Raw genomic sequence first — 13,901 nt, forward strand, 5'->3', positions numbered from 1 at the left:
AACCAGCACAGAAATTGTGTGGGCAGGTTTGTGATGGTGCAATGCCCTTTAAGCAGGTTTTTCTCAGGGGGAGGAAAGAATCTAAGGAGGAGGGGGTCTTCCATCCCACAAATCTCACTTTGCTTCCTAGGAAAGGTTTAGTCTTCAAAAGAGGGAAGTACTGAATTGTTTTAACACACTCTGGCCTATACAGTACATGGAATTCTCCAGGCCAGAATACTGGAGTGGGTAGCCTTTCCCTTCTCCAGGGGATCTTCCCAACCCAGGGATCAAACCCAGGTCTCCGCATTGCAGGCAAATTCTTTACCGACTGAGCTATGAGGGAAGCCCCCACAGGGTATAAAAGATTATAATCAATTAAAATGGAATGGTCATAAATTTTACTTGATTACTAATGGGAATGTAAATCAGCATTTCTAAAAACTAGTTTGACTTTTTTGATACTGTAATTCTATTTCTAGGGTTCTATCACTAAGGAAATACTTCGAATTGCGGGGAAAGCTTTCTGCAAAAAGATGTTCCTAACAGCATCATTTATAATAGCAAAACTGGAAATAGCATCAGGGAGAGTCTTACCCAATAAAAGAGGATGATTCAATAAACCTGGAAACTTCCACTCACTAGAATATTATACCGCCCTAAAAATGATGTTTCAAGTTTCACATTGGGATGTTATGCAATTCAGTAATGCATTGCTGTGAATGTATCCTAAAGAAATAATTGAAAAACACAGGAAAGTAAAAACACCCTAATGTTCAACAATAGAAATGTTAAGTAAGCTCCCAGTGGTTCTTCCAAACTCAGCTCAAGTGGTACTTTTCCTGGGAAATCTGCCCTCACCCCTGGGACAGCTCTGGGCTCTCATGATGCCCTGAGCACTGCCCACCACAGCATGACCCCAGGGTTCAATTCTTGTGTGCCAGTCTAAGCACCTCAAAGTCAAGGAACTTGACTTTGTTGGTTTAGTACTCCCAACCCAGCACAGTAAATCAGCATCCAAACGTCTATATATTATATAAGATTATATATGTAATCAGCATATTTGCCTTTGAGGGCTGCCATAACCAAATACCACAAACCTAGTGACCTAAACAACAGTCACAATTTATTGTCTCATGATTCTGGAGGTCACAAGTCTGAAATAAATGTGTCAGCAGAGTTGATGCCTTTTGAGAGCTATGAGGGAAGGATCCACTCCAGGTCTCTCTTCTTGACCTGCGAATGGATAGCATCTCTATCTGGGTCTGTCTCCAAATTTCCTCTTTTCGAAAAGATACCAGTCATGCTGGTCTAGGGCCCACACCAGTGACTTCCTCAATAGAGACCTTATCTACAAATAAGGTGACAACTTGAGATAAAGGGAGTTAAGACTTTCACAGTGCATTTTAGGGCGACACAATTCAACCCACAACAATCAGCAAATGTGTAGATTTATAAGAGTTCACAACAATTTTTAAATGCCTGTTTTATAACGTTTAATTTAAAAAGGGGTATATTCATGTACAGAGTAAGAGTTCTTAACTTGGGTTTTAGTTTAGAGTCCATGACCATCCCCAAATTAACCACTAATGGTAGAAGATCTCAAATTTTCTTTAAAGGAATAAAATGTGAAGGTAATAAACCAAAATATTAATGGTATATGCCTCAGGGTGATATTATGGATGCCTGGAATTGTTTCTCAATTTTCTGTAGTAGTTTCAAATTACTATTATAGTCAGAAGAAAAAAAAAGCACCTTCCACTTTTTTTAAAACAGAAAAATGGTATTTTTAAAGGTTTAAGGACTTCCCTGGCAGTCCAGTGGTTAAGAATCTGCGCTTCCACTGCAGGGGGCATGGAGTCGATCCCTGGTCAGGGAACTAAGATTCCAAATGCTACATGGTACAGCCAAAAAAAACCTGAGTTTAGAAATATGTAAAAATTAGTGTGTTTTACACAAATAGTATATTCTCAAACTGCAAAATAAAATAAAATATTAGGGAAGAAAAGGGAAAAAATATATAATGCTCACAGAGTTCATTAACAGAAGTTATAGAAAGAGTTTTGGGTATTTCTTCCTAATTTTTGTGTATTTTCTAAATTTTTAAATAATGAATTATATTACTCTCATAACCAGAACAAACCAATACATCTTAATTAAGAACATGCAGTTTAAGTATTCGGTTGTATATTAAATATTCAATATTAAGAGCTGAATTAGCACATTATGGTACAATGACAAAATTTAGCTTTTAAATGACCATTATGAACATACAGAAACAGGAAACAGCTTATGAGACAGTTCTGTGAAAAAAAGTAATTGTAACACAGTAAATTATACAATTTATAACCAGAAAATATATCCATATGCCGACAGTAATTTGCAAAAATGAGTATCTATTGAAAGTAGGATTATGTGTTATTTTTAAAGATTCAATATAGTTATATATTTTCATTTTAAGGTATTTATGAAAATGTATTCTAAGTATTCTTAGAAAATGTTCTTTTCTAAGAATATCTGTAAATCTTTTTACACTGTCTGAAATAGCTTCCAGCCATTCCAAGAATCAACTTCTTGACTAGAAGATGACTGGCAAAACTTCAGTCTTGTCTGGCTCCCAACAAACAACCCACAATATTTGTCACAACTCAGTGGTTGGTTTCACCTTCACTTCTTGGTGGAAGTGCACATGGATACACCCTCTCTAAAAGACAATTTGGTAGTATTTGTTAAACCTATTAACGTTTCACTCCCTTTGACTGTGCATTTCCACATCTAGGAAACAAGTCTACAAAGTATGTACAAAGTAAAGGTTAACAAAAATGAACAACTGGTCTACCTAGGGTGGCCCTTTCTCACAGGGTCTTTGGGAAATACAGTTGCAGTTAGAAAGCAGATGAGAGACTTACAATAACTACTAAATGGAAAGTTCATGCAGCTTTGATTCACTGCCCGGTTTACTATTTCCTTTGATGTCTTTATTTCTGGCAACCAACCAGAAACAAGGGTGTTGATTCAAACTCTACATGTTCCAATCATATGCATGCCAGTACAGATGCTAAGATACAGATTTAGTTGAAATACGCACGTTTTAGATTTTCTTCTTAGCTCCCAGCTTCACAAACAGAATTTAAAGTACAGCAACTCTTATTTGAAAACAGTCATAGAATGGGAGCCATATATGCTCTCATTTTTTCTTATTTTTGCTTAAACAGGAAGTGTCCAGATCTTAGGTTTGGGCTCCTAGGGTTTGTCTCCTAAATAAGTGTGTTTCCATCCATCTGTTCATATTTACATAATAAGTCTTGAGATTGTTGCCTTCTGACAATTTATAAGTAAGACAAATTTCTCATTTTACATTGACTCCCTCAGTGGTAGACTCAAAGTACAAATATTCTGATCAGATCAAGAATGTAGGTTAAATTATATCTTTTCAGTGTAGGCTATAAAGGAGGCAGAGTAAAAGCACAAATAATTTCAAGCCAAAATGAAATTAATGAATTAGACTTGTTTCTAGACTATATTCAATTAACAATGTAGTGGGCAATTTTCAGATTAAAAAAGAAGAGAAAAAATTTTACAAGTTATTGATACTTATAGTTTGTCAATGAAAGCATCTTTATGAACACTGATCATATCTATTTGTGGACCACTGCACATTCTGAACATTTTTTTCTCGACCTCAAGCTAATGACAGCTTTAGAGGTGAGAAGCAAAAGATAAAAGGAAGCTGGGTGAGTTGTATAGTATTTCATGGGGGCCACCTGGGGAAGTCTGGCAGATAAGCATTACCTCCTGCATCCCCTTCACACACAGCATTACAAGTTGTCAATTTTTTTGTTTTTTTTGCCCGCACTGCTGTGACTTGTGCAATCTTAGTTTCCCGACCAAGGGTTGAACCCGGGTCCACAGCAGTGAAAGCCCAAGTCTTAACCACTGGACCTCCAGGGAATTCCCTATAAGATGTCAGTTTTTAAGCCTCAAGTCCCACCCACCATTAACTGGATTGACAGTTGCTTAGAAAACAAATTTTTTAAAAAACCATTTGCACTGGTAATGTGAGATGTTACTTTACAAAATAATGTTACTTCTCTTAAAATCAACACTATACATCAGGGACATAGACATTCTCTGGTGAGACCTATGATTAGGCAACCCTAGAAGGATAAGATTAAAGACAAGACTTTATAAGGGAAGAAAAACCAAGAGTGACACCTTTGAAGAAAAACAAGTTTCAGTCAATTCTCTAGACCTACAGCAGTGATTACATAAAAGTGAAAAACAAAGGCAAGGGAGCAAAAACTTACAGTGTGCCTGAATTCAAAACGTGAGATGCCTGATCAGGAATATAAAAATCAACAATGTCTGATTTAAAGAATCTCTATTAACCACAAAGGAAGTAGAAGCAATGCATGATGACAGGCCAGTGACCATGGGGGCAGGTGAGAGGTCAGGAAGCAGGCAGTGGCCTCTCTTCCTCTGGGGCTTTTCCTGGCCAGGTGTGAGCCCAGGTACCTGGGAACCTGAATCCTCCTCACAGAGCCATTACACAGACATTACAAGTTGGCCTGAGCAATCAGCAGACGTGGGAGCAGGAGAGTGAATGATTTTAGTTGTTTTGGGAGATGGGGTGTTGGGGGGCAGTGTGCAAGCAGCATGAAACAGTGTGATTTGTCCTGCCTCGCAGAGGAAGCCAGTCATAGTCCAGAGATGCCGAGAGATGGGGAGACTTGGTGAGATGCTGAGATGGTGGCAGCAAAATCATCCCCTTCTAACCTGGAGTCAGGTGTGTCAGCACCTGTCATCCTGAGGTTTTCCGCCTGAATCCCCAGGTGGTGTATCCACACTCCTGGCACAGGCTATCCAGAGAGGGACTGACAGGAAAGCACCCAATAAATTTTTGGCAGGTCCACCGTGAAGCAGGACTACTGCCAAAGACAGCGAAGATCCAAGAAGCACACTGACCTCCAATAACTAGCTGTTCCTGCTCCTCTAAGGGGCTCCTTCACCCAGCAGGCATGTACGATAGATTCACTAACTCTGGGCCAATCACAGTAACCAGAGTTTGACCGTATGGGACTGGAACTTGAAGTGATTAACATGTCCATATATAATACATACAGGCATTTATATTTATCTGTTTGGAGATGGAAGGGAGGCAGGAAGGATGGACTGCAGGCAGAGACGGTTACTTATCATTTAGAAAAAAACAGGAGGTGGAACTACACAACCTCTTACCTAATCCACTACCTATAGGATCTTGTGCAAATCTCTACACCTCTACTTAAAAGAAAAGTATTTCAAGAAGCTATTCCAATAGGCACTGTGCTCTGTGCAGTAGACTAAGATTACACTAGTTTTACCATGAGAAAGCTCCTATAAAAACTAACTGATAAAGAATTAAGATTTATTCTACCTGTCCTATATGTTAACTGTACCAAATAGTAAATGAGTAATCAAAATAGTGAACCAAATAGTAAATGACATAAAGTTTCTCTTTACAGTTCAGCTAATAAAGAAGAAATAATGCAGTTCATATATCTATTTAGCAGTACCCAATGAATTAAACAGCCACTGAAAACAAAGAGGTCATTACCTATTAGAAAGTATAAAAATAGGGAATTATCTGGCAATCTGTTGGTTAAGATACCATGCTTCCACTGCAGGGGGCATGGGTTCAATTCCTGTTTGGGGAACTAAGATCCCACATTCTAGTGCAGTGCAGCCAAAGAAAAAAAGTAAAGAAATTACAAAAATGAAAGTAAAATGATAGATGTTACAATATCTATATGTAAGTATAAAAAATAAATGATAATTAAAAAAAGAAAACCATAAAAATACTAGAGGAAACTATGGAGTAATATTTTTACAATTTTAGGAGTACAAAAGGCCTTTTCATATTAATCATAAAAGCCCCCCAAATTTTTTTAATTAATTTATTTTTTATTGAAGGATAATTGCTTTACAGAATTTGGCAGTTTTCTGTCAAACCTCAACATGAATCAGCCATAGGTATACAGGTATCCCCTCCCTTTTGAAACTCCCTCCTATCTCCCTCTCGACCCCAACCCTCTAGGTTGATACAGAGCCCCTGTTTGAGTTTCCTGACCCATACAGCAATTTCCTGTTGGCTATCTATTTTACATACGGTAATGTAAGTTTCCATGTTACTCTTTCCATACATCTCACCCTCTCCTTCCCTCTCCCCAAGTCCATAAGTCTATTCTCTATGTCTGTTTCTCCATTGTTGCCCTCTAAATAAATTCTTCAGTACCATTTTTCTAGATTCCGTATATATGTGTTAGAATATGGTATTTATCTTTCTCTTTCTGACTCACTTCACTCTGTATAATAAGCTCTAGATTCATCCACTTCATTAGAACTGAGTCACAGGTGTTCTTTTTATGGCCAAGTAATATTCTATTGTGTATACATACCACAAGTTCTTCATCCATTCATCTGTTGATGGAAATCTCCGTTGCTTCCATGTTCTAGCTATTGCAGATAGTGCTGCAATGAACAATGGGATACATGTGTCTCTTTCAATCTTGGATTCCTCAGGGTATATGCCTAGGAGTGGGATTGCTGGGTCATACAGTGGTTCTATTCCTAGTTTTTTAAGGACACTCCATACAGTCTTCCATAGTGGCTGTATCAATTTACATTCCCACCAACAGTGCAAGAGTGTTCCCTTTCTCCACACCTTCTCCAGCATTTACTGTTTGTAGACTCTTTGATGAGGGCCATTCTGACCAGTGTGAGGTGACATCTCATTGTAGCTTTGACTTGCATTTCTCTAATAATGAGCAATGTTGAGCATCTTTTCATGCGTCCGCTAGCCATCTGTATGTCTTCTTTGGAAAAATGTCCGTCCAGGCCTTTTTCCCACTTTTTGATTGGGTTGTTTGTTTTTCTGGTATTGAGCTGTATGAGCTGCTTGTATATTTTGGAAATTAATCTTTTGTCAGTTGTTTCATTTGCAATTATTTTTTCCCATTCTGAGGGTTGTCTTTCCACCTTGCTTATAGTTTCCTTTGCTGTGCAAAAGCTTTTAAGTTCAATCAGGTCCCACTTGCTTACTTTTGTTTTATTTCTGTTACTCTAGGAGGTGGGTCATAGAGGATCTTGCTTTGGTTTATGTCATCGAGTGTTCTCCCTGTGTTTTCCTCTAAGAGTTTTATAGTTTCTGGTCTTACATTTAGGTCTTTAATCCATTTTGAGTTTATCTTTGTGTATGGTGTTAGGATTTCATTCTTTTACATGTAGCTGTACAGTTTTCCCAGCACCATTTATTGAAGAGGCTGTCTTTGCCCCATTGTATATTCTTGCCTCCTTTGCAAAAAATAAGGTACCCATAGGTGCATGGGTTTATTTCTGGGCTTTCTATCTTGTTCCATTGCTCTATATTTCTGTTTTTGTGCCAGTACTATACTGTCTTGATGACTGTAGCTTTGTAGTATAACCTGAAGTCAGGAAGCTTGGTTCCTCCAGCTCTGTTCTTCTTTCTTAAAACTGAAAAGCCAAAAATTTTAAAACTGTGATAATATATATTAATGTTGTTCAGTCGCTAAGTTGAATCAGACTCTTTGAGACCCCCATGGACGGCAGCACATCAGGCTTCCCTGTCCTTCACTGTCTCCTGGAGTTTGCTCAGATTCATGTTCATTGAGTCAGTGATGATACCTAACCATCTCATCCTCTTCTTGCCCCCTTCTCCTCCTGCCCTCAATCTTTCCCAGCATCAAGGTCTTTTCCAATGAGTAGGCTCTTCACATCAGGTGTCCAAACTATTGAACTACCTTCAGCATCAGTCTTTCTGATGAATATTCAGAGTTGATGTCCTTTAGGATTGACTGGTTTGATGTCCTGGCTGTCCAAGGGACTCTCAAGAGCCTTCTCCAGCACCACAGTTTGAAATGTGGTAACATGCATAATTTTTGAAAAGTTCTTATCAATGAATAAAGTCAAAACACTCAAACAGTAAAATGGACAGAGGATCTGATTAGGCAATTCCCCACACACACAAAATCAAAAGCTCCATTAAAGACTGGAATTATTTGGACTTAGGACCCTAAAAGAGTCCAGTATACAGCAGTCAGTCTAACTGAAGGAAAACACAAACACATGCAAACATTAACTTACAAAATAATATCCAATCTTACTCTTGAAAGAAATACAAAAAAAAAAGATATTTTTAAAGCATAAAGTTGGCAAAGATTAGGATGATTTGGCAATATTCATGTTGGTGAGGGCAGTGGAAAAGCCACTGAAAACTTTACCTTTCTGATGGGCAATAAAATCATCTAGAATACACACACATTTGACCCACCAATTTCACATGCAGGAATTTATCCTAAAGAGATAATGGGGGGACTTCGCTGGTGGTCCAGAGGCTAAGACTCTGCAGTCCCAACTCAGGAGGCCCAAGTTCAATCTCTGGTCAGGGAACTAGAGCCCATGTGCTGCAACTAAAAGACCCTGCATGCCACAACTAAGGCCTGGTGCAGTCAAATAAATAAATATTTTTTAAAGAGATAATGGGAAGAGAGGGGTGAGTTTAAGAATAGCTATATAAAGATATTCACTACTGGGATGGTTAATTTTCTGTCCCAGCTTAATTGGGCCACTGGGTACCCAGCTATTTGGTTAAACAATATTCTGGGTGTCATGAGGATGTTTCTGGATATGACTGCCATTTGAATCAGTAGACTGGGTAAAGTAGATGGTCCTCCCTAATGTTTCATCCAATCCCTAGAAGGTCTGATAGAATAAAAGGATAAGCAAGAGAAAACCTACTCTCTCTGCCTGAGGCCTGCCTGTCTGTTGGTTCTCAGGCTTTCCACGGGATTTCTTGGGATTTCTCAGCCTCTAAATCACATGAGCCAATTCTTTATAAAAATTTTTCCATGTGTGTGTCCCCTGGTTCTGTTTCTCTGGAGTTGTTCAGTCACTCAGTCGTGTCCTACTCTTTGCAACTCTTTGCGAAAACCGCAGCACGCCAGGTTTCCCTGTACTTCATCATTTCCCAGAGTTTGCTCAAATTCATGGAGAAATGAGAAAGGTGATGGGGGAAGGAACCAGAAGGGGATGAAAGACTGAGCACTGCAGACCAAGCAGGTTGAGTGTGTCTAGGGGATGAGCTGGTTCCTACCCTCCGGCAAGGCAGATAAGAGCCTACAAATGTAAAAATAATCCCTGATGAGGGACACCGGAGCTGCCTGAAGCAGAGGAACGCTGCCAATGGCAGGGATCTGGAAAGTAATGCTGGAGGAGATGGTGCCACTTCCAAGGTGGGTCAGATTTCTCAGCACAGAGACGGGTGGGAGGAAAAGCAATGCCCACTCAGGGACTGTCAGGCTTGTCAGATCAACAGGGTAGAATCTGGGGGTCAAGGAGCAGCAGGTGATAAGACTAGAAAATTAATCTTGCACTCACAGTAAAGAGGCTTGAAGAGGCTGAGGGCTGGGACCACAATGCTGAGGGTATTCTAGGCAGCACAGTGTCCAGACATATAAATCCAGCTGCTGCTTGTGAGATTTGCAGATTGAAGGAACTTGACCATGTATGCAGGGAAAACCCAGTGAAAATGTTAACAGGCCAGAGATGTGAGCTAAAGTTGTGAATTAAAATGGTGGCAACAGAAGTAGAGAGCAGTATGAAAAGCACGGCGAAAGGCGTCTACACACAGTATGAACCATACAGCATTAAAAACCACAGGAAACCCAATCAAGACAAGGCTGACCTGATTCAATCAAGATCTGCCGTCAATCATTTTGCATTTAGAATTTTACTCAAATATCACATTTTATAAACAAATGTTTCCTCCTCTACTTCTGTAACTTACTTGTGTGCCAGGTATAAGAAAGCGAGGCAGGAATAGTACACAGTTCTCCTAAAGGAAATCTGAAACCTGAGAGACAGCCTTAGAGCTGAATTTACAATAATCATTACACATGAGGCAATAAATAAATTGACCCAGAACTGAGGAATGTGGGGTGTGTGTGTCTGGAGGAATTGAAGGGATGGAGGTGGGGAACGGTGAGCCCAAGGGAGGGAGAATCAAGAAGAAACACGTCTGTAACATAAATTTTTGTGATATGCCTTGGAAATTCTCTGAAAATACTACTAAATTTCTAAATACAGATTAAGTGGCCACAGAAACATTATAAAACCCCTTAGGTTGGCTAAAAAAAGTCATAGTCACTCAGAAAAATGAAAATAAAAAATTTAATTCTAAGCAAGCCTCATATTCAACCATCAAAATAGAATATATTTATCATGCTTAAATAAATAACATCTCAATATTCATAAATAATATTGGGAAGAACATGATTTTTGCTCTGCTGATTTATACAGATTTTATATATTTCCTCATAGTCTGCTCTCACTTTTAAATAAAAGATTATTGGTAACACAGACTATTTCATTAAACTTTGACTGAAAAAAAAATCCAGACAGGTAAGATAGGCATCCTCCTCACCATCAATTAGCTAAAATGTGAATTTTTGGATTCCCTGATCAGAACTTCAAAAATCTCCTTAGCGTGAAAGGGTAAACTATTTTAAAAAATCATCTATCAATCCTAAAGCCATACACGCATGGCATGAGTCACCTAGTGGTTTTCAGAAGGCTTTTCTGTCATCAGCGATGTCTCCTCAGATGGCTGGTGGGGGCGGGGGGGGGGGGCTTGTGGTGGGGGGGAGCTTAGGAACTAAAGAATGTGGAAAGAGAGACACACTGCCTTGGGAACTCTATCGGGGCAGCAGGAATTTTTACAGCTGTTCTAAATTCCAAAATGTGTTTGAAGGTATGAGTAAAGTTTCAAACTGTACTCTAAGGGAATTTCCAGGTTTCGCAAAAATAGATACTTCCCGCTCAAGCGTCAGAAAGCTACAGGGATGAGTCCTCCAATGTGCTTTCAGAAGTTATACCCGCAGGAGGCCTGAGCAGCAATGATCTGCCCTACACAGAGCGAGCTCTTGCTCACCCATTCATCTTTGGCAACTGTTTCAATCTTTCTAAGAATCCACCTTTCAATTTGGTTATTAGTATACTAAGCATTACAACCTCAGCTCTAGAATAACAAAAATCTGTGGGCCTTCCATCTCAACTTTTGATTTATCTACAAAGCAAGTTCTTTGATAAACACAGGGCATAAGCACTGTGGCTGACTCTAAGAGCTTAAAATACCAAGACAGCATCTGATAATAGTTGAGGAATCCATTAAGATATCACAAGTATAATGCTCACTTCCACAGCACATATAACTAAAATTGGATGACACAGAGATTAGTAACACCCCCACGCAAGGATGATAAGCAAATTCTTAAGCAGTCCATATTTTGGGGGGGATTAGCAGATACAAGCTACTATATATATAAAAGAGGTAAACAACAAGGTCCTACTATATAACAAATGGAAGTATATTGAATACCCTGTAATAAATCATAATGGAAATAAATGTGAAAAAGAATATGTATGTATGTATATATGTGTATGTATACACACACACACACACACACACATACACACACACATATATCTGAATCATTGGGCTGTACACCAGAAACTAACATATAACATTGTAAATCAACTACATACTTCAATTTAAAAAAAAAGATATCATAGATAAAGCACAAAACAGGATTCACAATACCTAATCAGAATGAATGAAGTAATTTCACTCACAAAGCAAACTCCAAATCAACTCACCAGCAAGTGTCTGGTATATTCAGAAGGGAAAAATAAAAAGATTTCCCAGCTGTGTTTATAAATAATATACCTTGTATATGATAATCTAAATATCTACTGATTATAGTTTTTCTCTTAGAGAAAGTTTGTTTTCTCTAAGATGGATGAAGCTTAATTGACCAACCTCAGAGTATCAAATTGATTAATAAAGTTGTTGTTGAAACTTTACCTCTTGGGAGAAAAAAATTTTAATAAAGGCAATCAATAGCTTTTTAACATAAAGATCTCTTACAAAATGAAACTTTACAAGAAAGTGAATACTTCCCCCAAAGAAAGAATGGACAAGGAATACAAAGGCACTTCATATACACAGAGAAGAAAAAGAAACACAAGAGCTAAAAACATATACAAATGTTCAGTTTTCTTCATAAACAATGAAGATATAATTCTTACCTATAAAATTGAATCTAAAATAAAAAATTAAGAGGGAATTAATTCTGGTGGTCCAGTGGTTGGGACTTCCAGCTTCCATTACCTGGAGCATGTGTTTGATCCCTGGTCAGGGAACTAAGATCCCACATGCCACAATGCAGCCAAAAAACAAATTTAGAATAATCCCTAATGACAAGAGGACAAGAAAACAAACTCTCACACATCACTAGCGAACACTTCTAGAGGGCAATTTGGCAATATGTGTCAAAAGCCTTAAAAATAAAAAGAAATGCCTTTTGAATCAGCAATTTCATTTCTCTTCAAGGAAAATAGTGAGATGAGGGAGTTCCCTGGTGGCCTAGCGGTTAGTATTCCAGGCTTTCACTGCCATAGGCCCAGATTCAATCTCTGGTCAGAGAACTGAGATCCCAAAAGCTGAACGGCACAGCCAAAAAAAAAAAAAAAGAGTGAGATTAACATACAAAAATGTTTACCAAAGCATTTCATGTAAAAGTGACAATCTGGAAGCCACCTAAAGCTTCAACATAGTTCTCTTTTAGATATAATGATGTTAAAAAGTTTGGGCAAATGCTCATGATATATTATTAAGGGGAAAAGTTACAAATAACATTGAAAGTATGATCTTAATGTTGTCTACAAAAAACATACAAAGGTATGTACCAATATTATAATAGTGGTTACCTATAGGTGGAAGGATTGGAGATGTTCATCTCTTTTTCTGCTAATTTTTACACTATCTACTTTTCTTTTTTTGGCTGTGCAGCATGGCTTGTTGGACCTCAGTTCCCCAATCAGGGATTAAACCTGGGCCCTGGGCAGTGAGAGCGTGGAGTCCTAACCACTGGACCATCAGGGAAGCCCCACTATCTACTTTTCCAATGAATATGTATTAGTGTTGCTGGCTAAGTAATTTACCCATAACAAAACAGTGAAGTAGATATTATTATTATTCTCAATTTACATATGAGGAAACTGAGGCACATAGAGGTTATGTAGCTTGTCTAAGGTCACACAGTTAGTACCTCATAAAACCAGGATTTTTCCTAAATTGCCCTAGCTCCAGAGCATGATCTCTTAACCACTTTGCAATGACTCACCTTTAAAAAGTAATTTCAAGTAAAATGTCAGATAATCTATAATTACACGCACTACCAATTCTTAAAGAAAGAGGATATCTTTGTGGGCCAGAATTTTCAGAGTATATTGGGAGACAGGTGGTGAGGCTGGATGTTCTCTCCTGTCTCACCAGGTTATTCCTTTTTGTTTCAAGTTTTCACTCAGATTATCTGAAAAGTCACCTACAGTATTTACTCCTCTATCACCATTCTCCCTACCCTCAACACACACACACACACACACACACCCTCCTTGGCTTTTAGGAATAGGAAAGAAATTTTCAAGGAACTGTCATGGTCAGGGAAGGGAGCAGAAGAGTGGTACCAACTGCAGTTTGAGATTTTGAGAATGGTGTGTGTGTGTGTGTGTGTGTGTGTGTGTGTGTGTGTGTGTGTGTGTGTGTGTAGCCCGACAGGCTCCTCTGTCCCTGGGATTCTCCAGGCAAGAATACTGGAGTGGGTTGCCATTTCCTTCTCCAGGGGATCTTCTTCCCAACCCAGGGATCAAACATGCATCTCTTACATCTCCTGCACTGGCAGGCAGATTCTTCTCCACTGAGCCACTTGGGAAGCCCCCAGGTCTCCTGGGTCCCCCACAAATAACTCCTAGAGGTCTTATAACAGAGCAGGACTTGGCAGTGGGGGCAGGGAGGCCTTCCCAGA

The 13,901-nt window shown here is 38.8% G+C and overlaps 2 protein-coding genes across 25 annotated transcripts in view; one reads left to right on the forward strand and one right to left on the reverse strand.

Annotated features, from left to right (window-relative positions):
• Positions 1–13,901, reverse strand: part of ANKRD6 (ankyrin repeat domain 6) — a 198,918-nt gene that overhangs the window by 154,056 nt on the left and 30,961 nt on the right. The window lies entirely within an intron of this gene.
• Positions 1–13,901, forward strand: part of LOC145521915 (uncharacterized) — a 74,942-nt gene that overhangs the window by 25,545 nt on the left and 35,496 nt on the right. The gene's annotated exons all lie outside the window — the stretch shown is intronic.

This window comes from Giraffa tippelskirchi, chromosome 9 (assembly GCF_054371585.1).
Source record: "Giraffa tippelskirchi isolate mGirTip1 chromosome 9, T2T-mGirTip1v1.2.pri, whole genome shotgun sequence".
Classification (NCBI taxonomy): Eukaryota; Metazoa; Chordata; class Mammalia; order Artiodactyla; family Giraffidae; genus Giraffa; species Giraffa tippelskirchi.